Source organism: Myxocyprinus asiaticus, chromosome 34, assembly GCF_019703515.2.
Source record: "Myxocyprinus asiaticus isolate MX2 ecotype Aquarium Trade chromosome 34, UBuf_Myxa_2, whole genome shotgun sequence".
NCBI lineage: Eukaryota > Metazoa > Chordata > Actinopteri > Cypriniformes > Catostomidae > Myxocyprinus > Myxocyprinus asiaticus.
The window spans coordinates 17,646,545-17,671,202 of NC_059377.1; the positions used below are offsets into that span (position 1 = coordinate 17,646,545).

At 37.9% G+C, this 24,658-nt stretch overlaps 1 protein-coding gene across 3 annotated transcripts in view; it reads left to right on the forward strand.

Moving 5' to 3' along the window:
* The window catches only part of LOC127424822 (protein spire homolog 1), a 60,627-nt gene that overhangs the window by 6,953 nt on the left and 29,016 nt on the right, over window positions 1-24,658 (forward strand). The gene's annotated exons all lie outside the window — the stretch shown is intronic.

Here is a 24,658-nt window from a genome sequence, read left to right on the forward strand (position 1 = left end):
CTAGGCTGTAGACCATTTGGAAATAGTTTTCCCAAGCTTTTCGGCACCAAGAGATCTTCTGCTGTCCAACTCAGACAGAGCATGGAATATTTACTTCTTTTTCATTTAGTTTCCATATAAAAGAGACAGGCATTCATAAAAGCGTGCATGTTATACTATATATAGAGGAGAAAATGAATTTGAGAAATTAGAGCGTTTGGTTTGATGTAAAGTCCCGCCTTTCAGTTAAAAGAATCAGTTGCGTTATTGGCTACTTTCTCACAGTAGCAGAATACAGTTGTCAATCCTGTTTGAGAATGTGATTTGTTCACACAAAGTTTAGAGCTACTCCCATCCATTTTGTGATTTGGGCTCTTTAAACACACACAAAAAAAGTTGCTGTCAGTTAAAGTTTGTTTAGTTTAGTAGGATCTCGATTGGACTTATTTGTGCCAATTATGCTAAGACTTATCGTGGTTACGGAAGTCATGATCTTTGACTTTTTTTTTTTTTACCTTTGTCACTGGTTGTAGTTATTACTGCTATTGCGAGGATAGAAAAGTGACTTGACTTTGGTTTTTCATTCATACAGACAGTATTCAAGTTGCTACTGTATGCTATTGAATGAATAGAGAAGTTTAAGAGACATCTATTAGTATGTACGGTTGTGAATAGAGATTGACCAATATTGATTTTTTCCAACCAAAACCCATTATTTTATGTTTATGTCCGATAACTGATATGCGAAACAGATATTTAAGAATAGTTGTTTTATTTATTTATTTAGCACAGTGGTAACCAAATAATATTTGACCACAACAATAAAACATAGTAGTATTTTACAATGCCCATGAATATTAATAATAAATACTATATAGCCATTTCAAACACACATTTGTTGTGCTTATGGTCATTTTCCTACAAATTTCCCTGTCTGGTGGGCTTAGACAAAACGCTGCACGATGCTGTTTTGCGCATACCTGTTTACATTTTGATGTCAAAAGCAGAGAATAATCTTGAGTTCAAATCTCATGAAAACATGGTTTTCTTGCATTTTGAGTGAATAATCAGATTTTCAGCAGTTATCAGCATACTGGTGTGCATGTTAACACACGCATTGATAAAGCCATTGCCTATTTTATGCTCAAATACATACATGCGCATTAGCTGGCGTAAATTTAAAAAAAATGTTTCGTGATTTTTCCCTGAAGAAGCTTTCCTTATTTTCCTTAAATTCTGAAGATGGGGGGCCTGGGTAGCTCAGCGAGTATTGACTCTGACTACCACCCCTGGAGTCTTGAGTTCGAATCCAGGGCGTGCTGAGTGAATCCAGCCAGGTCTCCTAAGCAACCAAATTGGCCCGGTTGCTAGGGAGGGTAGAGTCACATGGGGTAACCTCCTCGTGGTTGCGATTAAGTGGTTCTCGCTCTCACTGGGGCACGTGGTAAGTTGTGCGTGGATCGCGGAGAATATCATGAGCCTCCACATGCTGGGAGTCTCCGTGGTGTCATGCACAGCGAGCCACATGATAAGATGTGCGGACTGACGGTCTCAGAAGCAGAGGCAACAGAGACTTGTCCTCTGCCAACCGGATTGAGGTGAGTAACCGCGCCACCACGAGGACCTACTAAGTAGTGGGAATTGGGCATTCCAAATTGGGGAGAAAAGGGGATCAAAAAAAATTCTGAAGATGAAACCTTTCTTCACTGCTTGTTTTGGAAATTAACTATGTAAGACTGTCAGTGGAAGGAAGATCTCTTGACTAACTGTGATTTTAAAATGCCCTCAGCAGGAACAGATGGGTCCACACAGGGGATGCACACATGCAAGCATACGCCCACACAGCCACACACTCACAAACTCGCAAACAAAAAGAACACATGTATCCATGCTTGCATACGGACCTTCTCTCAGATTCCTAGACGATAGACTCGTGACAGTAAATGTGAGGCTATTCAAAGATCAGAAAAGCAAGATCTTGTCTCCCTCTGTACACAAGAACTATGGAGTAGATGCACTGCACAGATAAGCACACACTCCATTTGTAATGTAAACATTCATTAGCCCTGTGACAACATTCGATCATTAAAAGTTCTCAGAAACAGTCCTACTAAAAAAGAGCATGGTCATCCTGTGATCACTGAAACTCACGGACAAAATGTACTTTTGGAATAAATATTTCTTGCCTGCAATGAAACTGCATTATGCATTATTGTTTAAAAAAAAAAAAAATACATTATTAAATGAAAAGGCGAAGTGTTTAATTTCTGTGCAGCTAGCTTGGCCAAATGGAATTGCAAAAATAATGATTGGTTTCAAACAGGTTTCCTGAACACTCCCCCCATCTGCCCTTGGATGGACAAACAGATTGTCCCTCCCCAAACACATGCCATTGGCTGAGACAATGTTTCTATGTCTGGCTGTTTGGGATGCTCAAACAAAAAGCAATGATTTGATAGCACCACAGATCACAAGTCAATGTGTCACTCACAGCATAAAATGCTAATCTTTTGTTAAAATGGCACATGACAAAAGACATTGTGATTTCACTCCTTATATTTTTTTATTTTTGAGGCTTAAGATAATATTCTGTATTTTTGATTTTGGAGGCTTAAGAGAATATTCTGTATATATGTCACCACTCACTAGGGCTGGCCGATAGTACAATGTAATCGGATATTGGCGATATCTGACAAATATCCTGATGCCGATTGCGACAGTCATTAACAGACGATGATCGACAGTATCGGGAATTGATAAATCCATGGAGCTGGGAAGTCGGCAAATATATTAAATAGTGGCCCAATATTTATCACTCTCTTACGTTTTTAATATTTAACGTTTTAAAAATATTAAAACGTTAAAAGCATTACGGATTAAAGACTATTCTCTAGACTCAGACATGACTTGTAACAAATGCACTATGGCTTGGCAACTATATAAAAACAGCACATATATTAGAAATGTCATAATTAAGGAAGTACAACCTTTTGGGGAAAGACATTTATGAAAATAATGTGTGACAAAACATCTGTTGTTATGAAAAACTTTGAATAAAAAGTTATAAAAAAAACTTTGCTTTGTGACATCAACTTGTATTCATCATCCACTCCATTTATTAGGCTTACACTTCTGGAAAACTGGTGTTTTCTATTAGTTTAAGCACAGACTAAGTGACATAACAAACTGTTGTAGACGTTTTATGAAAGTAGAAATTATGTGGGTTGTGTTAAACTTTCTAAAGGTAAAGTTTTTTTTTATTTCAATTATTATTATCATTATTATTATGTTTACATTTGTAAAGTGATCATTATATCTTCATTTGCATTGGTAATTTTCTTATATGTATTGGTATTTTTCCGGTGGAGGAAGGTGGAGATGGTGTATGTTTGGATTTGGGGAGTTGGTTATATAAGATTTTTTGACCACTTCTTTTCATTTGAAGTGTAATTTGAATTTAGAAATATCTTGGGGTGAAAATTTTTGTGTTTCAGTAGATTAATTACATTTTAAAAGCACAATCAATTAAGCAAAAATAAACACTGATCCCTCGACAGTGAGGGCAGAGGGGTTGATAATGTAATCGGATATCGCAATATTTTTTATAAAAATATTTCTTTTACATCGCCCAGCCCTACCACTCACTACAAAAAAACTGTATGCATCCTCGACAAACCTAAGATGTTAAATATTAAACTAGAGAAAAAGGAAAAGAGGTACAAGTCCAGACAATCACCGATGTTTTCTTTAGAAGATTTATATTTGTTTTGAATAGCTTGTGTTGCTTACATCAGCGTGTCAGACTGTCGTCTTTCCATTTCGATTTCAACTATGTATTGTGTTTTGTTTCTCATAAATGTACTAGCCAACCGGCAAATAACTGTTTGCTTACTAGCCGATTATACTTGTATTTGGCAAGTGTTAATTTTGCTTCCTGCTTGCTGTTTTATTTGATGTGAACACTAGGGATGCTGCGATTTATACGGTTTTACTGTTAACCGCGATTAAAAATATCACGGTTAATTTAACAGTAAGAATTTTGAATCCATGGTTAAAAACCGTGAAATGCTTTATTTACACGTGAAAAAAATATTATAATGCATAAATACATAATTTAAAATAATTTTTTGTACGATTTTTTAAGCTTACATGTGAAAACTCTTGTGCCTGTGTGGGTACTGGAGCTGTTGCTATGGTTATGGACGGTGACCGTGTGGTGCTTAGCTAGGTGTCGCGGACTGAACGTGAACTTTCAATTCACATGAAACTGAAGCTTAAACACACAAATTCCAGAATATAACAGAGGAATTTGATCTACCAGACTCATATCCACCAAAAGAAGCAGCTGTTTGGGAGCATTTAAATGACTGACTGAAGACGACGGATGTAAAACAAGCAGACAGAAGTCATAGAAAGATACACATTCTGCAAATGGAACAGGATGCTCCACTAGTCGTCTAGCAACAAACTAGTAAGTTTAATATTTTTAGCTGTGGTGATTTTAAAGTGATGAATTAAAGATGCCACTTTTTGTAATGTTTAAGCATGTTGACAGCGCGTGGTGCATTGCGTGTAGTTAATAAAATCGAGTAAACTTGGAAAAGTTGCGTCTTAAATCATCCTCATTATAAATTACAAATTCACCGCATTCAACAATAAATGTCAATTTTAGTCATGATCGGACGTTAAATCGCCTGCTGTAAGCAATGTTCCCGTTATTATGCATAGTGCAAAGTTTACTTGTAAGGTTGTGCAGAGTATTTTTATAGAGTCTGTTACCGATTCTTTATTTTGTGGTGTTTGACAGACAACGGATTGCTTTAATAAACTGATGCAGTAAAAACTGTTGGATGCCTTGAACTATGCTACATGTTGCGCACCCACAATAATCTTACAGTTACGTACTTTTGAAGCACTCTGGTTACTCTGAAGCACATCACTGAGCTTGGGATGCACATAAGCAGTGTCATGCCCTAGATTGGAGCATCTCTAATTATATACCTCCTATTAATTTTTTATTTTAGTTTTCTTATTTTAGGGCTGTCCTTAGCATTGTATATATCCCCCAGAAATACATCCACTTAGACGTTCAGTTGTTGCTTCAGTGCTGTTGCATTATAATTTTTTTTGGAAAATAATCATAAAACCGGTTAACCGCCATTTTAATTTTTTCTCAGATGGTAATCTAACCGTCAAAAACTCACACTGTGGCATCCCCAATGGAGTAGATCAGGGCGTTCTCCTCATCATAGACTCTACCTTGTCTGAGGCCTGTAATGAGGCAGGGTGTGCGTGTGTGTGTGTGTATTCTGTTCTGCATGACTGCAACTCCCTTTCTCAGGGATCATGTGATATGACAGTATGCATGTTTAAGACCTCACCCTCATAGCAGAGTCGAGCGCTGCCTGTTCACTGAACTATGAGTGAGTGTCTGTCTTGCAGCATTGACACACCGCTGCTCGTCACAATCACACCACTTCCACACATCTCATTTTGGCTCTCAAATGGAACTTTGAGGCCTGAAACATACTCTTATGAAAGTATACAAATGGAGATGCTAAGGCTTGAGCAATGCATTACAAGCATGTGGTCCCGTTGTACATATGGTACTTAAAATGCATTCTTGTGTTACTGTAATGTTAAAAAACCTCTGTATTAAAAGGAGCAGTAGAGTTGCATTCAATACCTATACCTCAATTTCACATTGAGTGTAAAAACCTTTACCAGCGTTCTTACTGGCTTATTCGATGTACGCAATTTTGTACTCATATCTGGTTATAGGGCTGTCACTATTATGAAATTTGTCTGATGATTAACTGTCAAACAAATAATTGCGATTAAGACAATTATTGTATGTTTTAGGGCTCTCAAGATTATGAAGATTAATTGTCGTACAAATTGTCATACTTTTGTCATAGGTATATTAGTGTGCTTCATAAACCTTAAGAAGTCTATGCATATTTAACTTTTACATGACTTCCTTACAAGGCTTTAAACACTTATGAAATTCTATTAAAAATAATATTTTAAATATCAAAGTATTTAAAAAAAACTCAAAACATCTGTCTCTCTTTGCGATCAACTTTAGAGTGGGTCCATTTTGCATTTACCCAGTTGATTTTGGAACCCAGCCAACCTGTATAGCTATTATGGTATAGTATAGTACACTACTCCAGACTAAAAAATGACTTGGGAGCCATTGGCTCCTTAACTGAAACATTAAGGAGCCAATTGGCTGTTTTTAGTCACCAAATCATATAATTGCTTGATTTAGATTGTTGTTCAGAAACAAGATAGAAAGCAGAAGAAAAGGAAGACAGCTGAAAACCCATTAATCTGAGGTTTAATAAACAGTATATACACCGATCAGCCACAACATTAAAACCACCTGCCTAATATTGTGTAGGTCCCCCTCGTGCTGCCAAAACAGCGCAAACCCGTATCTCAGAATAGCATTCTGAGATTATTTTCTTCTTACCACAAGTGTACAGAGCAATTATCTGAGTTACCGTAGACTTTGTCAGTTCGAACCAGTCTGGCCATTCTCTGTTGACCTCTCTCATGAACAAGGCGTTTCTGTCCACAAAACTGCCACTCACTGGATGTTTTTTGTTTTTGGCACCATTCGGAGTAAATTCTAGAGACTGTTGTGTGTGAAAATCCCAGGAGATCAGCAGTTACAGAAATACTCAAACCAGCCCATCTGGCACCAACAATCATCCATGTGATTATCTAATCAGCCAATCATGTGGCAGCAGTGCAGTGCATAAAATCAGGCAGATACGGCTCAGGAGTTTAGTTTATGTTCACGTCAAGCATCAGAATTGGGGAAAAAATTTGATCTCAATGATTTGTACCGTGGCATGATTGTTGGTGCCAGATGGGCTGGTTACTCCTCAGTAAAAGGCACATGACAGCCTGCCTGGAGTTTGCCAAAAGGCACCTGAAGGACTCTCAGAACATGAGAAACAAAGATTGAACTCTTTGGCCTGAATGGCAAGCGTCATGTCTGGAGGAAATCAGGCACCGCTCATCACCTGGCCAATACCATCCCTACAGTGCACCACTGCATGGTGGTGGCAGCATCATGCTGTGGGGATGTTTTTCAGAAGCAGGAACTGGGAGACTTGTCAGGATTGAGGGAAAGATGAATGCAGCAATGTACAGAGACATCCTTGATGAAAACCTGCTCCAGAGCGCTCTGGGCCTCAGACTGGGGCGACGGTTCATCTTCCAACAGGACAACGACCCTAAGCACGCAGCCAAGATAACAAAGGAGTGGCTCCGGGACAACTCTGTGAATGTCCTTGAGTGGCCCAGCCAGAGCCCAGACTTGAACCCGATTCAACATCTCTGGAGATATCTGAAAATGGCTGTGCACCGACGCTCCCCATCCAACCTGATGGAGCTTGAGAGGTCCTGCAAAGAAGAATGGGAGAAACTGCCCAAAAATAGGTGTGCCAAGCTTGTAGCATCATACTCAAAAAGACTTGAGGCTGTAATTGGTGCCAAAGGTGCTTCAACAAATCATTGAGCAAAGGCTGTGAATGCTTATGTACATGTGATTTTTTTTTTTTTTTTTTCATTTTTTATTTTTAATAAATTTGCAAAGATTTCAAACAAATTTCTTTCATGTTGTCATTATGGGGTATTGTTTGTAGAATTTTGAGGAAAATAATGAATTTAATCCATTTTGGAATAAGGCTGTAACATAACAAAATGTGGAAAAAGTGAAGTGCTGTAAATACTTTCCGGATGCACTGTGTATATATATATACACTATATTGCCAAAAGTATTCGCTCACCCATCCAAATAATTGAATTCAGGTGTTCCAATCACTTCCATGGCCACAGGTGTATAAAATGAAGCACCTAGGCATGCAGACTGCTTCTACAAACATTTGTGAAAGAATGGGCCGCTCTCAGGAGCTCAGTGAATTCCAGCGTGGTACTGTGATAGGATGCCACCTGTGCAACAAGTCCAGTTGTGAAATTTTCTCGCTACTAAATATTCCACAGTCAACTGTCAGTGGTATTATAACAAAGTGGAAGCGATTGGGAATGACAGCAACTCAGCCACGAAGTGGTAGGCCACGTAAAATGACAGAGCGGGGTCAGCGAATGCTGAGGCACATAGTGCGCAGAGGTCTCCAACTTTCTGCAGAGTCAATCGCTACAGACCTCCAAAGTTCATGTGGCCTTCAGATTAGCTCAAGAACAGTGCGTAGAGAGCTTCAAGGAATGGGTTTCCATGGCCGAGCAGCTGCATCCAAGCCATACATCACCAAGTGCAATGCAAAGCATCGGATGCAGTGGTGTAAAGCATGCCGCCACTGGACTCTAGAGCAGTGGAGACGCGTTCTCTGGAGTGACGAATCACGCTTCTCCATCTGGCAATCTGATGGACGAGTCTGGGTTTGGCGGTTGCCAGGAGAACGGTACTTGTCTGACTGCATTGTGCCAACTGTGAAGTTTGGTGGAGGGGGGATTATGGTGTGGGGTTGTTTTTCAGGAGCTGGGCTTGGCCCCTTAGTTCCAGTGAAAGGAACTCTGAATGCTTCAGCATACCAAGAGATTTTGGACAATTCCATGCTCCCAACTTTGTGGGAACAGTTTGGGGATGGCCCCTTCCAGTTCCAACATGACTGCGCACCAGTGCACAAAGCAAGGTCCATAAAGACATGGATGAGCGAGTTTGGTGTGGAAGAACTTGACTGGCCTGCACAGAGTCCTGACCTCAACCCGATAGAGCACCTTTGGGATGAATTAGAGCGAAGACTGCGAGCCAGGCCTTCTCGTCCAACATCAGTGTCCGACCTCACAAATGCGCTTCTGGAAGAATGGTCAAAAATTCCCATAAACACACTCCTAAACCTTGTGGAAAGCCTTCCCAGAAGAGTTGAAGCTGTTACAGCTACAAAGGATGGGCCGACGTCATATTAAACCCTATGGATTAAGAATGGGATGTCACTTAAGTTCATATGCGTCTAAAGGCAGATTTTTAATCATAGAAAACATTCCCTCTTAGGTCAATTAGGATCACTACTTTATTTTAAGAATGTGAAATGTCAGAATAATAGTAGAGAGAATTATTCATTTCAGCTTTTATTTCTTTCATCACATTCCCAGTGGGTCAGAAGTTTACATACACTTTGTTAGTATTTGATAGCATTGCCTTTAAATTCTTTAACTTGGGTCAAATATTTTGGGTAGCCTTCCACAAGCTTCTCACAATAAGTTGCTGGTATTTTGGCCCATTCCTCCAGACAGAACTGGTGTAACTGAGTCAGGTTTGTAGGCCTCCTTGCTCGCACACACTTTTTCAGTTCTGCCCACAAATTTTTGTAATGGCCACTCCAATACCATGACTTTGTTGTCCTTAAGCCATTTTGCCACAACTTTGGAGGTATGCTTGGGGTCATTGTCCATTTGGAAGACCCATTTGCGACCAAGCTTTAACTTCCTAAATTTTGCTTTAACTTTAAATTTTGCTTCAAAATATCCACATAATTTTCCTTCCTCGTGATGCCATCTATTTTGTGAAGTGTACCAGTCCCTCCTGCAGCAAAGCACCCCCACAACATGATGCTGCCACCCCTATGCTTCACGGTTGGGATGATGTTGTTTGGCTTGCAAGCCTCACCCTTTTTCCTCCAAACATAACAATGATAATTATGGCCAAACAGTTCAGATTTTGTTTCTTCAGACTAGAGGACATTTCTCCAAAAAGTAAGATCTTTGTCCCCATGTGCACTTGCAAACTGTAGTCTGCATTTTTTGCGGTTTTAGAGCAGTGGCTTCTTCCTTGCTGGAGCAGCCTTTCAGGTTATGTCGATATAGGACTCGTTTTCTGTGGATATAGATACTTGTCTACCTGTTTCCTCCAGCATCTTCACAAGGTCCTTTGCTGTTGTTCTGGGATTGATTTGCACTTTTCGCACCAAACTATGTTCATCTCTAGGAGACAGAATGCGTCTCCTTCCTGAGACAGATGAACGTGGTACCTTCAGGCATTTGGAAATTGCTCCCAAGGATGAACCAGACTTTTGGAGGTCCACAATTTGTTTTCTGAGGTCTTGGCTGATTTCTATTGATTTTCCCATGATGTTAAGCAAAGAGGCACTGAGTTTGAAGGTAGGCCTTAAAATACATCCACAGGTACAACTCCAATTCAGTACACCTCCTATCAGCAGCTAATTGGCTAATTGTCTAAAGGCTTGACATCATTTTCTGGAATTTTCCAAGCTGCTTAAAGGCACAGATAACTTAGTGTATGTAAACTTCTGACCCACTGGAATTGTGATATAGTCAATTAAAAGTGGAACAATCTGTCTCTAAACAATTGTTGGGAAAAATTACTCGTGTCATGCACAAAGGAGATGTCCTAAACGACTTGAAATATGTGGAGTGGTTAAATTTTTTTGACTTTAACCTAAGTGTATGTAGACTTCTGACTTCAATTTTATATATATATATATATATATATATATATATATATATATATATATATATATATATATATATATTTCACAACCTTCAGCATTAAATAAATTATGGGACATATGATAATTAATGTTCCCGATCATGCATAATGTGTAGGTCTCTGTTTTTTTGTGAGTACTATGATGATTTTGTGCAATAAAAGCCTATTTAAAATAAAACATTTGTTTTATGAATATCTTTTAAATACCTTATTGAAGGGCTATGCTTGGCATTTAGATATCCCTAAAAACCACAAGACCCATGAGCCCTAACCTGTTGCTTCTTTGGCTCCTCTCACAGAGAGGTTAATGTAACTGTTGACTGGCTTTGATTGAGACGAGTTGAAGAGTTTTGTGTTGTTTTGGCCAAGAGTCAACCTCATAAAGTTACCACATCCTTTCCCAGAGGATGTCAAGGTCTGTGAACAACAGAGTGAGACTAATGGTTTTAGGTTTCAGAAAACCTATTTCTCTCCTGGCCCCTTATATAGATTGTCTGTTTGATTGAGTCTGCTGCTTTGAGCTCACCAGGAGTCGAGTGAGGCACAACTGCAGCGTCTTGCGCTCTTTGATGTTTTCTCTCTGTCATGCTGAGAGGGATTAGAACCATGTGAATGTATGTTTAGACTGTTTGTTTGATCAGGCCTGTAGATGTGTTCTAAGTTTTAAAAAAATGTAATTGAAGAGGACAAAGAAAGGGAGAGATGTAGTTATAGCATGGTGAAACTCTGTAACAAAAAAATCATGTTAGATAAAGGATGAAATATGCTGTGACTGCTTTTTCTCTGATGTTTCTGAACATACCAAGAAGGTATTTTCGTTTAATTTTCACCTCAGATGTTAAAGTAAGGTTAAATTGTTGAGGTGAGACAGTAAGAAGGATCTTTGGATGACATGTGCTAGTGTTTCCTCTCTTTCCGCTGAGTCATTCTCACAGTGTTCGTCTGAGGGAAACAAATGTCCACCTTGCTGTAAGGATTTGGATTTAGCCCAAATCATTATCTAACCATTCATTTACTCTCTTTCATTCACTCTCATTCTCTCAAAGTCTTTCTCTTCCATTCTGTTGCTTTTAGCTATTTATTTCTGTGCCAGTCTAAAGCTGAGTAAATGGCTGTACTTTAGTCCGAATGTTGCCAGTCCTCAATTGCCCCAATACAGGTTTTATTCATACGGTTCAGTGGTTCTCAATTGGTGGGTCGGGACCCTAAATTGGGGAAAAGAACATTGCTCAAGTCATTGCAAATATTAAAATGTAACCGCATATAATCATGCATAGGTAAGTTTATAGCAAAATAAATGGGTTTATCAGCTTTTACAAGGGAGTAGAAAATGCTCCCCCTCTTATATTTAAAAAAAAGATGAACATCTTGCAGTTTCTGCAAGGGGAGTGCAAACTTATGCTCTCAATTGTACATAAGGAGGTTGTTTAAAAATAAAAATAAAAATGCCATTGTTTTGGTCATCTCAAGTGGCTCATCTACATATGATGCTGGAAAATGGTGAACAAAACTCAGGATTTGCCTTGGAGCAATGATGTCATATAAGAAGAGCTATGAGAACAGTAGCTTGTGTGTACATTGTTTTGCATAGAGTGAGACACAGATAGAGCTTGGAATAAAGGAAAGCAACTGCATCTTTCTGTCAGTGTGGAAAGTGGGAATGAAATATTACTCTAAAGTGAGATTGACCGATAATAAAACTGTGAGGCAGGGCTTTGTAGCCTAATTATACAGGTTAGGAGCTCAGTTTTCTTTTGGCAAAGAAATATTTTGGCATTCATATTCTTCGTCATAGTGCTGCTGTGTTCCTTTTTCTCTTCAGTGGATGAGCACAAGAAAAAAAGGAAACACCAGGATGTTTTCATTCCCTCCTGTCAGCTCAGTTCCACATGAGCAGACCTGTATCCCTTCACCCTCACTGATCTCTCTCATCTTGCGGAAATTGTCAGGCCAATACAGACAGCTCAGATTTAGATGTTCAGATGGGAATATTTGCTGAGATCGAGCTGGGTAAAATGAAATTAACAGAGATTTACCGTGTGTTTATATAGGCTAGTTTATGTGTGAGTAAATTCATTTGATATCAATCAAATCCCAATCATCTCTAATCACTTTATTATGTCAAGGTTTCCAAAATTCCCATCCAACAACGGACAAAAATGTTGTTCAGACTGTTGGAAATCCACCAGGTGAATGAATAACTTTTAATGTCTCTTTGGAATGGAAAGTTATTTTGAATGATTAGTCTCGCTCTCGCAGAGCCAGACTTTTGACTATCGGCATAAAGTCTGGTCAATTTTACTGCTTTTTTTTTTTTTGGCCAAGCACTGCCCAACTAGCAGAAGTGGGTAGAGTAGCCAAACACATTACTCAAGTAAAAGTACAATTACTTAAAAAAAAAAAAAAAAAAAAAAAAAGACTTAAGTAGAAGTAAAAGTACTCATGCTAATAATTACTTGAGTAAACGTGAGTATCCAATTGAAAGAGTACTGAAGTAGTGAGTAACTAGTTACTTCCACATAGAACATAATAGACGTTTACTCCCCAATATTACATTACATAATACACATTTAACATGTTACATAATAAAAATTATTATTATTATTATTATAATAATTATAATTACTATTATTATATTGAAAATTCTGTCATCATTCACCATCATGTTCCAAACCATATGACACCACAATCAAGGTGATGTTAGACAGAATGTTACCCTTAGTCACCATTTACTTTCACTTCGTGTTTTTTTCCTCCATATTTTAAAAGGGAATGGTGACTGAGACTGTCAGTCTCTAATATTCTGTCTAATGTTTTTTGGGTTCCACAAAATACAGAAAGTCACACGGGTTTGGAACAACATGAAGGTGGGAAAATAATTACAGAATATAAATTTATGGCTAAACTATCACTTTATGGACGCTTGTCAGATTTAGATGAATCTGTCAATTAAAAGAAAAGTTTGGAAACTTTTCTAGTAATTATTATGGTGAAAAAATGTGAACAATGTTCCACAGGCCCAATTATATATAATGCTGAATAAAATAAAGCAAGATCATGCTTTCTTAATGCCTACTGTTGCTACCTGACAGCATGGATTCTTAGTTTAGTTACAGTATTTCGTCAAAAGAATTTAGATCATTAGTTCTGTACACTAAGGGTAAACTGCGCCTTATCTCTGTGTTTGGAAGTGTGTTAGGCTTATTTAAGTTCAAAGCTTGTTCTCTGCTGTCCATTAGAAATATGCGCTGTGTCTGTCAAACGTAGAAATGCTGTCTGCACGTTTATGGGCAGAGCAAAAGGCATTTACTCTTAACGCGGAAGTTTACATGGATACAAACACAGATGTATTGCAGCACTGATATAATAATGTATACTTATAAACTGAGGTCCTAAGAGCCCATAGATAAAGAATCACCCTGAAAATGACCATGAAAACACAGACAAGCACATGTTATCACAAAATCGGCAAAACTTACCGCAACGTGCTTTAAGTTGGAGCTGTAATTTTAATCTTGAAATATCCGCTTGTCTTTGTGTAAAATGAAGGCATTGCATGTCGAAAGAAAGTGTTTGTTTTGAGTGCTTGCTGCAGCTGCAGTGATGAATTCGGCTCAAGTGACAAAGCGCGGCTGTAAGTTCTGCTGTCGTAAAAGTCCCATTCAAAAAGACTCTTAATAATTTATGCATTTAATAACACTCATTGAATTAAAACCAGTAATGTAATGACAGGAACATCGCCCATTGTAACGAAGTAAAAGTACATTTTTTTCATTAGAAATTTACTTTGAGTAAGAGTAAAAAGGACCCACAATTAAACATACTCATAAAAGTAAATTTTTTCCAAAAAGTTACTCAAGTAAATGTAATAAAGTAAATGCACGTTACAACCCACCTCTGCCAACTAGATCGGAAAAGACCGTCAGATGACTTTTTAAAGCAATCTAAAACAGTGTTTTTTTTTTTGTAATGGCTGGTTAGGGGCAGGAAAATCTAAAATCTAAGCAAATAATAGCAGAAAAATGTTTGCTTGACTTTCTGACCAGAACTTCTCTCTGACCAAATGTAACAAGCCTACTGATTATTTGACAGACATAACTCAGAAGACAAAGCAGAATATAAAGCTTGTTTGCGTGCTACTAAGTGCCTTAAAACTATGAATATATTTTAACATTTTGGCACAAACCTTTCCCTACGTAGCAGTAGGGGTGGGGTTACCTGGCCATGATGCAGGCCTGACAAAACCATAGTAAGTAATGGTGAATGTGGCAACTAGCAAAACCTTCAGTGAAGACAGCATCTTACATATGCAGCCTGATCTCATGACATTTACGTGAGAATGGCAATATTTTTGCAAACCAAAATTACCTGTTTCATTACACATCTGGCTGCAGTTTCCCAGTGAAATGTCCAGCGTGTGACCCCAAACTTTTGAACGGTAGTGTACGTTATTGAGAGGTGAACAAAACAGACATCCTTACCCTTAATCAACACCTAAACTTAACCGACAGTGTTTTAAAAGCAAATTCAACATGAAAATCACATTTACTGAAGCAACCACACCATTTCGTGCTGCTTCTATGACACTTTCACTTCATTTTCACTTCAAGCATCCTTGGCTGGCATCGAGGCTCGGTCTCTGAGTCCAAATCCAACACTCTGTCAGATGAGCTACGGTGCAAGTTAATCGCTTTGGAATAAGTGTGAGAATGTAGGTCTGTAATACAAGCGTTAAAATTTATTGTTTTTCAAATGATGCATTAGATTTGCATAGTGTTTCAATATCATAACCTAGCAGGGTGTGAGTAATACAGTGAAAAAAATACGTGTTTATTTTTTTATTTTTTTTATTTATTTGTTTTGATTTTTTTCCCCTTTTTCACCCAATTTGAAATGCCCAATTCCCAGTGCGCTTTTTAAGTCCTCGTGGTCACGTAGTGATTCGCCTCAATCCGGGTGGCAGAGGATGAATCCCAGCTGCCTCCGCGTCTGAGACCATCAACCCATGCATCTTATCACGTGGCTTGTTGAGCACGTTGCCACGGAGACATAGCGTGTGTGAAGGCTTCACGCCATCCACCGCAGCATCCACGCTCAACTCACCATGCGCCCCACCGAGAACGAACCAAATTATAGCGACCCCGAAGAGGTTACCCCATGTGACTCTACCCTTCCTAGCAACCGGGCCAATTTGGTTGCTTAGCAGACCGGGCTGGAGTCACTCAGCATGCCCTGGGATTCAAACTAGTGAACTAGCGAACTCCAGGGGTGGTAGCCAGCATCTTTTACCACTGAGCTACCCAGGCCCCCAAAAATAAGTGTTTATAACACTTCACAGCCATAGTACCCGTGAATTGTGAAAATGGATAAAACACACAGTTATTGTAGCGCCTCTAGTGGTCATTTCACCAGGGAACTACAGCAAAACGTAGAAAGCAGCACGTAAAACTCAGTTTGCAAAAATGAAGTTATAGTAATGTTAATTCTATGAGACTAGGTTGTACAAATGTTAGTATAATTCTTTACCATCACCCCACGCTGTATGAATATGTGCGCTATTTGAGATATACATTTTGGACAGAGGTTGGCTTAAGCGCTAAAGCTAGCAGCAGCACGTTGCATGTGTTTGAAATGGCACTTCCGACAGCTGAAAAACGGTGAATGTGTCCGCTTAGTAAAAAAAAAAAAAAAAGAAAATTTTTTTTTTTAAATTGAGATGGTAGTACTCTTTGAAAATTCATACTGTAGTTGGCATTCTGCAGGTGCACGGTAAATAGGGCGTCATTTGGGACACAGCTCTGGTCTTTCTGAAAACTGTAGATTTGTGATTTTCTTGACCTTTATACCTTCCTAATTTGCACTCTGATTATTAGCATGTTGAAACTCTGGTGCATAAACAAAAGTGGTGTGAATGAACAGTGACGAAAAGCCTGTCTCATCTTGACTCTACTTGATCTGGCAAACACTAATTTAAAGTTGGTCCAAATAGGGTCAGTGTAATGTAAATGCTAACTAACCTGTAAGCCTTCCCTACTTCTACATAATGTGATTTGACTCAATACAAGCCGTATAATTGATTATGCTTTAGGTCTGATTTTGATTATTTGGCACAGCTGACATCCCCCTAATAATGATTGTTGTATGATCAAGAAGAAGCCATTTGGAATTTTCCAGATACTGTTTGTTTGCATGTTGCCAGGAGGTTACAGGCACACATTGCCTCTTATGTATGTGATTGTGCACACATTTATTCACGCATCATGTGCTTGTGTGTGTGTGTATTGTGAGGTGTGCGGAGCCACATGCTGATGCTTCAGTGGACAGCTGACTGTTGCCCACATCTGTGTCAAGGCAATGGCATGTTAACTCAATAGAAGAAGCAGAGCTGTACTCAACTTTGTGTCTTACAGATAGCCTTGTTACTGTTTGAATTCAGGTCAGAATGTTGTTTGCTATTAGGTGTCTTGATTTTCTCACAGATGATGTTGTAAAGACTGTGTGTACAAAAGATGTAAATAACCATCTGACCTAGGTTTTTAAAAGCTGGTTTGGCTAAATGGACCAAAATAGCTCTTCTTTGTGGTCTGTCACTCTTCACAGTAACTCACTGGTCTGATAGATTCACTAGTGGTTCTAAACAGTTCGTAAACAGTTTCTAAACAGGAACAGTACTGGATTAAAGGGATAGTTCACCCAAAAATGAAGATTATGTCATCAATTACTCACCCTCATGTTATTCAAAACCTATATGACTTTCTTTTGTCCGAGGAACACTAATGGAGATGTTAGGCAGAATATTCATGTATAGAATAAAGATGAAAATGAATGAAAGTGAAAAGTGATTGAGGCTGCAGTATTGTGGGAAAATTAAGTTTTTTTTTTGTTGGTCTCAGCCAAGACCAAAATTATTAATTGTAACTCCTCCTAGGGTTTTAAGCTATATCCACCAAACTCGGCACAGACCTACAGACTATTCTGACTCGTGTTGCTATATCTTTTCTAACTGATCTTTTAGCACAGCAGACCATTAAAAATAACATCCATCCATCCATCCATCGTCAAGTCAACATCAAACTTTACCCATCTAGTTATTTATTTATAATCTATTATCATCATAATTTCTGTGTCCATATGGTGTCATTTGGAATGCTTATAGCCTAGTGTGGCTACATTTCACATCTAACACTCTGTGAATGAGCAGAGGCAATTCATAGGAACTAGCTAATAGTGCCTCAAGCATTTTAAAGGTGGATGTTCAAAATTTTCTCGTGAACCAAGACTGACACATTCAAGAAAAACGAATTTAGGATTTTTTAGGGTTATGAATGTCGTTTATCCTCAAAATCAAGCCTTGAGAAAAGCTTTAATAGAAAGATTGCCTTGGAGCAATGATGTCATGTGAACTGGGCTGAGGAAACAGAAACTTGTGTCTTCATTGTTTTACATAGCTTGAGACACAGATTGCTCAGAATGGAGGAAAGCAACTGCCTCTTTCTGTCAGAATGGACAAATGAAATATCACTCCAAAGTGGGTTTGAGTGAAAACAAAACTGAGGCAGGGGTTTGTGGCCTAGATATGAGGGGTTGCTGGTTAAGCCAGATTTGCTCTTTTATCTTTGTTGTTGTGTTTCATGTAAAAAGTCATACAAGTTTGGAACGACATGATGGTGAATAAAGAATGACATTATTGCCATTTTTGGGTGAACTATCCCTTTAAAGTTGACAAATTTTGCAAATCATTTGTCACGGGGCTCAAATCTTTGTGCTGTTTACCAGACACAGCTCAGTTTTTGTGTGTCAGAAAAAGAGTGCCTGGATGTTTTCGCTCTGTCCTGTCAGTTTGGTTCCGCATGGACAGGCCTCTTTCCCTCCTCCCTCACTGATCTCACTCTCTCTCTCTTTCTTGCTCTCTCTCTCTCTTTATCCTTCTTTCTCTCATTCCTTCCGAGTCACAAGCCTGGAGAGAAGACTGCAGAGAAGAGTCCCGTGTTCTTCCACATTTTTTGGACGTCTGCAGGAACTCCGTGTTCTCTCATAGTCACACTCTCCGCCTGATCCAGATTGTATGTACACAAGTGTACAGCGCCTTGAATCGCCCAAACTTGTACTGCTTCAGAAAAAGTGTTTCAGCTGCAAATACACTGGCACAACTGGGCACATTCAGATTTTGTAAATGAATGCTATTTTTATTGGATTCCATCATAAACGATTTGAATAATGAAGATCTTAAAATGTTCCTTTACAAAAAATTTGCATGGCAGTAGCATGGTACAATGATGGTAGCAGATGGTAATATCATGGCACTTAAAAGTATACCATGGTACTGAAAGATTACCATATTCAAATGCCATGTTATTTGGGTAGTTGAGATATGTCAAGCTGTGACTGCACAGTGTATTGCTGTGTGACATGCTATACTTCATTAAAAATATTTTAAACATTTTTCTAAATATTTATTATTCATGGAATATTTGTACTTTTAAAAATTTGTCACACACAGGACTGTTTAATTAAATGGCAAAAAATTAAAAGGTGATTTAAAAAAGAAAAACAAAAAACACTTTTGGTGAACAGTTACAGCATCTAAGATATACACTTTCCCTTCATGTCCATGTTATTTGTCAATGCACACAACATGGATGCCAGTTGCTATCCAATCAACGTATTATGGATGAAGCCAAGCTAGAGTCTAATCTACATGATCTAAGTCTATTATTCCAATTTCGCAAAAATGGGACTGGTGTGATTTCAGTCGGACTAAAGCATTTACAGGTCCTATTTTAAGAGCGCCAGCACTAAGTGCAGCACTATGCCATAAGTCATAAGCGCAAAGTCAATGGGAATGGCCATTAAGTTTTGGTATTTTCATGCAAGGATAAGTCTAGGCACAAGTGTGTTTGGCGAAATCATGCGCACAGTGCACTAATGGGCTAGGTCAAGTTCAATTTAATTTGTAGGTTCTTCTCCGGTTATTGCAGCATCTGCGTCCTATTATATAGTTCATTCCCTCAAGCACCAGCGATATAAACAAAGATGGAACATTCATAGAGTTGGAAGTATAAATGGACTGTATACAATGAATTAGAAGAATAGAAATATGGACTTACATTATTTTGTGCATTTACTGCGTCATTGTTGTATGTGACGTGCTCCTTTAATACGCATGGAAAATGTGGTTCAGGATATGAATTTATGCTCGGTTAAATTATAGAGAATGTAAGTGTCATTATTCATTTTCATCTACTGACACACAAATCATGGCTAGTATTAACAGTGATTGTATCGGAACGCACTTCTACCAGTCGATTTTGATTTTGAAAATTTGTATTAATTTATTGAAACACTAAATAATTAACCCCCAAAATATTTCTAAATTCAAATTAAACTTTAAACAAAATGAAAATATAATCAAAATAAGGAGTGGTCAAAAAAAAAAAATCACATCAAATGCAAAAATTTTACTCCTACTTCTTCCACCGACCCCTTTTGCAGTGACTTAATCACTTTATGACAATGGGAGCAAAAATACCAATAAAAATTAGATCATAAATACAATTTTAAATATAAACATAATAATAATAATAATAATTGAATCAATAAACCATGACCTCTAGAAAGTTTAACACAAATCTAAAAAATTTTTGTTTCAACAAATGGCTTCAACAGTGATTGTCGGGGACATTATTTGATGTTCTGTACTTTCAGAATTCAGACATGAACTTTATTACCAACTGCTGGTGGAATCTCCAATCTGCAAATGCAGGAACTGACTTTGGACTTTGCGCAGAAAACAGACGTGGTATTGAAATGTCTTTGCACTATGACCTATTTCTCAGGAAAATAGCAAATTGCGCTTTGCGCCACTTCATTAACATACAATACACCCACAGTTTGCATGTAAACACCCACAGATAGCGCAGAGACGCCTATCCATGGGCAGTTGTGCTTTGCAGTGGAACGGAAATTGTGCTTAGAAATAGCGCTCACAAAAATTGGATGAGACATAGTACACAGTCTTTGCATGTAGCGCTGCACTTTGCGTGCTTATGAAAATAGAGCCCTACATTTAAAAAAAAAAGGGGAATAATTGTTATAGTCCGACTGAATCAAACTTTAAAGTGCATGTAAACTTACTGACAGTTGCTGAGAGCTAGGAGTTTGTAGTGCTTATAGTTTCTCCATGGAGGTCTTTTGGTTTCTGGTTTGCCATGAGCCAGTGCTGCTCATGTGGGCTTCAGTTCAAAACAAACAGGCATTATTGTTGTGCCACTGTTGTGCCTGCATGTATTCAGCACAGCCAGCTGGTGTAAAAAAAAAAAATTACATTTTAGCTTTAGGGGCTATTAGTTATTGCCATGTGCCAAACAACCACTTTATTATTTAGCATATGATGAACCACACAATGAGCTGTTACTGCATCTGCATCATCATAACACCTCCTCCTCCTTTTGAGAAAGACTTCTTGTCATCATGACACACTGTCCTTTTGTTACGTAATGTTATGTAAAAGCTTTGCTGACTGTTTCTCCCAGATGTGCATCAACTTGAGCACCATTAAATTGAGGTGGTTCTCTGATGCGTCGTCAGTGTTGACCACACCTGGAAAACTTGGAATAAAAGGAAATCATATCAATGAAAGACTAATTGTGAAGGTTTACTTTCATCTATGTCATACATTTACATTCATCCGTAACAGCCACACTTAGGCAATAACTTACAAAGTCACTCGGGTGTCAGAGCCGTAGCCTAGCGGGCTGCGCTCATGACGTGGTGCTGATGCATCGCAGGTGACCAGAGTTCGAGTCCCGGCTCATGAGGTCCTTTCCCAATCCCATTCCTACTCTTCTCCCTCTCGTTTCCTGTCACCTCTGTACTTTCCCTATCCCATTAAAAAGCCAAAAGGCCATTAAAAAAAAAAAAAAACTTGGGTAAGTAGTGAATAAGGCTGGACAGTGTGACGATGTATACTGTACAACGAAATGTGGTAGAGATGTTGCTACACTGTTTATATTGCAGTAGATATATTTGCACAGCTATAAGTGGGCAGGACTGTTTTACATTATTTACACATGAAAGCGAGGAAGAAACATGATGTAACATGACATTTTTGACATCCGTGCATGAAAGAAGCTTGTTCGTAGACCTAGTGGTGAAGTGTTTTTAAACAACGAAAAGCAAGTCTTGTAGAATTAATTCATTGCTACATAACTGATGCACACTGTTTAGGGCTCTTTCAATCTTGTTGTTGGTGCTTTAGGTCTGAATCATTTAGCGGAACTCTGGTGTGGTGTATTACATGGAGGATTAGATTACATAAGAGCTGGACACTTATGATATTTATTTTCCTCATAAAGACGATTAATATCTGGAACTCGGACAACATGTTGTTAGCAGGTATGAACTACAGCCAACCCACTCCTGGAAATATGTCAATATTTATATAGAGATGAGCTGCTTGGATGAGTCTCAGTTTGTTGAGCATTGGGGGAAGGTACCGAGTACTCATTGAGTAAAATTATTAGGATATGTGGTGTCCATTGGCGAAGCCTCACCTGTTTGGGCACATCATTACGTAACAGTAATTCAACTAGATTTTATCTTCATGCTGATAAGGTGTTTCTTATAACCAGAGGCAGATCCTGGTAAAGGTGATGTAGACCGTCGCCTTGGGAGGCAACATTCCCTTAAGCACCATGGGGTGCCACTTCCGCTTGCCCCTCTCATTGAAAAATAATTGTGACCTATAGCGGTTTACTCTTTCTGATGAGCTCCCTGTGCAATTCTTTCTTCCCCAATGCCTCCTCTCACTTCTGCTTCTATGTGTCTGCATCATAGAAATAGGATAAACAGTTTGCCTTTTGAAAAGTCTCTTTACCTGCTTGAAGCTGGTCAGGTTTGTCAAATTACAAAATTAAATAGGCCTTGGTTCCTTAAATGTATCCACTGATATACAGTTGCAATTTTACTCTAAAATGCAGTCCTCTAACATGCAAGCTCAAGACCTTTATTACTCATTCCCGACAATCACACCTCTGTTATATTTATAGCTTGATATTAAACTACTAATTGTATTATATTGTTAAAGTTTACATTTTAGTTGATCTTTTATTGTACAGAAAACAAAGGTATACAATATATATATATATATATATATAAATAATATTAAATTTTTTTTTGTTGTTTTTTTTTTTTTGTTTTGGTTTTCTTTCGTGTTGTGTATTGAACACACCTAAATTCTTGAGTTGTTTGCTATACTTTGCATGAAAAAAGTTACAGCTCTTTTAGTAACTGCATTATATCATTTACCTACTGTACATAAACTGTTCTCACAGCTCAGTTGTATTAGAGTGGTATAATTGATTGCTCGTTGGCTGTTGGATCATGTCAGTCTCCTGATCTGTGCCTGAGCTGCAGGTTTCCCTGCACGATTTTCAGAGTTGGCTCATGAGTACTTCTGCTCTTGAAATAGTCTTGTGGCCTGAACTTATATTTGACATGATTAAATTGAACTGGTACAAAAACACGATGTCCACATATGTGGATTTTGGGACATTATTCTCTCAAAGGTTGAAAGAACATGTTAGTTATTTTGAATAACTTTCAACATTAACACATCTGTGGGTCATTTAGCTTCATTTTAAAATAAATTTTGTTAAAAAAATGTTTTATCACTGTACAATACGGTTCTATTCATTAACATTAGTAAATGCATCCATATTTATTGTGCATTATCACATTGAGAATCAATGGGTTCATCCAAAAGCTGAAAAATGTTGCTTTCAGAGGGTTTATATGGAGTTAGGATGAAAATAAGGCTCAAACTTTTCTGAGACCATAGCACACTGGAGGTTAAGTCATTCACTAAATAGGGAGCAAAGGAGCTCTAATATAGTTCTCTGTGGAGCTAATTGCATTCAATCCAAACTTCCTATCAAAAGTTCAGTTTCAGGCTGCAGATGATGTTTAGACAACTCAACATGTTTGGCACTGGGACAGTGGAAATCAGTACTTGGATTCAGAATTTTTCATGCAAAATTTTTATTGTAACATGGTTAGCAGTGATTGGATAATGCTGGCCTTTACTTTGAATCAGAATTAATTATGCTAATTTCTGATGTAATGTCTGTAACGTTTCAAAAACATGAATAACCAACACTCCTGGAAACAAACAATTTGATAAAAAAAATCTGACTTTCTATAACTTAGTTTTATTTAAAATTTAACAACTTAGTCCCACTGTCCACCATATGTGGGCATACATTTTTAGGAAAAAATTTGAAAAATTTGCCCTAGATTTTTATTTTTATTTTAATTTTTTATTATTATTATTTTTTTATGTTATTAGGTATAAGAGAAATGGAAAATGCACACAGTAGACACACTTGGGTCTTGGGATGTTAAACAAATAAGAGCAGTAAATAATAATGTAATTTCAATTATTATACAATATGTAACTCAATAAAAATACGATGTGCCACATAAAACGTAAAACATAAAAAATAGCAATAAGACTATGATATAACACATTAAACATATTACATACCCATCAAATACCTACAATAAAAGCCCTTCAGCAAATGGATATGTTTTCAAATATATATCCAACATCTACACTTTGGTACTTAATTAATATTTTAATTGAAGATGGCGTACAAGATTTCTTAAATGATTACACCTTCACACTGGTAACCAGTACTCTCTACCGGAAGGTTATTTATTTATTTAATTGAGCTGGGTGTAATGTAATCTGCTAAAATCTCTCAATGGAAGAGCAAAGTGATCATTGTACCAAAGATCCAGCATTTGTCATATCTGAAATCCCTCACCATTAAACTGTGCAGGCCTCTGAGAGTCATAAGACCATAATGAGGCTTATCCAAGAGGTTATTGAGTCAGTTAGTCTCTTGAGCTAGAGAGCCTCTAATGCCTTTTATAAGTGATGGTCGGTTATAAATCGTTGAGGTTTATATCACAGCACGTGTTGATCTTGCTACTGATTTATGGTTGCTCATTTAAGACCTGTGAAATCATTCGGCACGTGCAATTTTCTGTCCCATGTTGCCATATTTTCTGTTAAATAAGGAAGTTTGGCCAGACCATAATGAAAAATAGCCAGTTGGGTTTAGTTGCATCCATGAAACATGATTTGCTACTTGCTGGTTGGTCATAAGAAGGAACGTTCTCATTCCAGAGAGC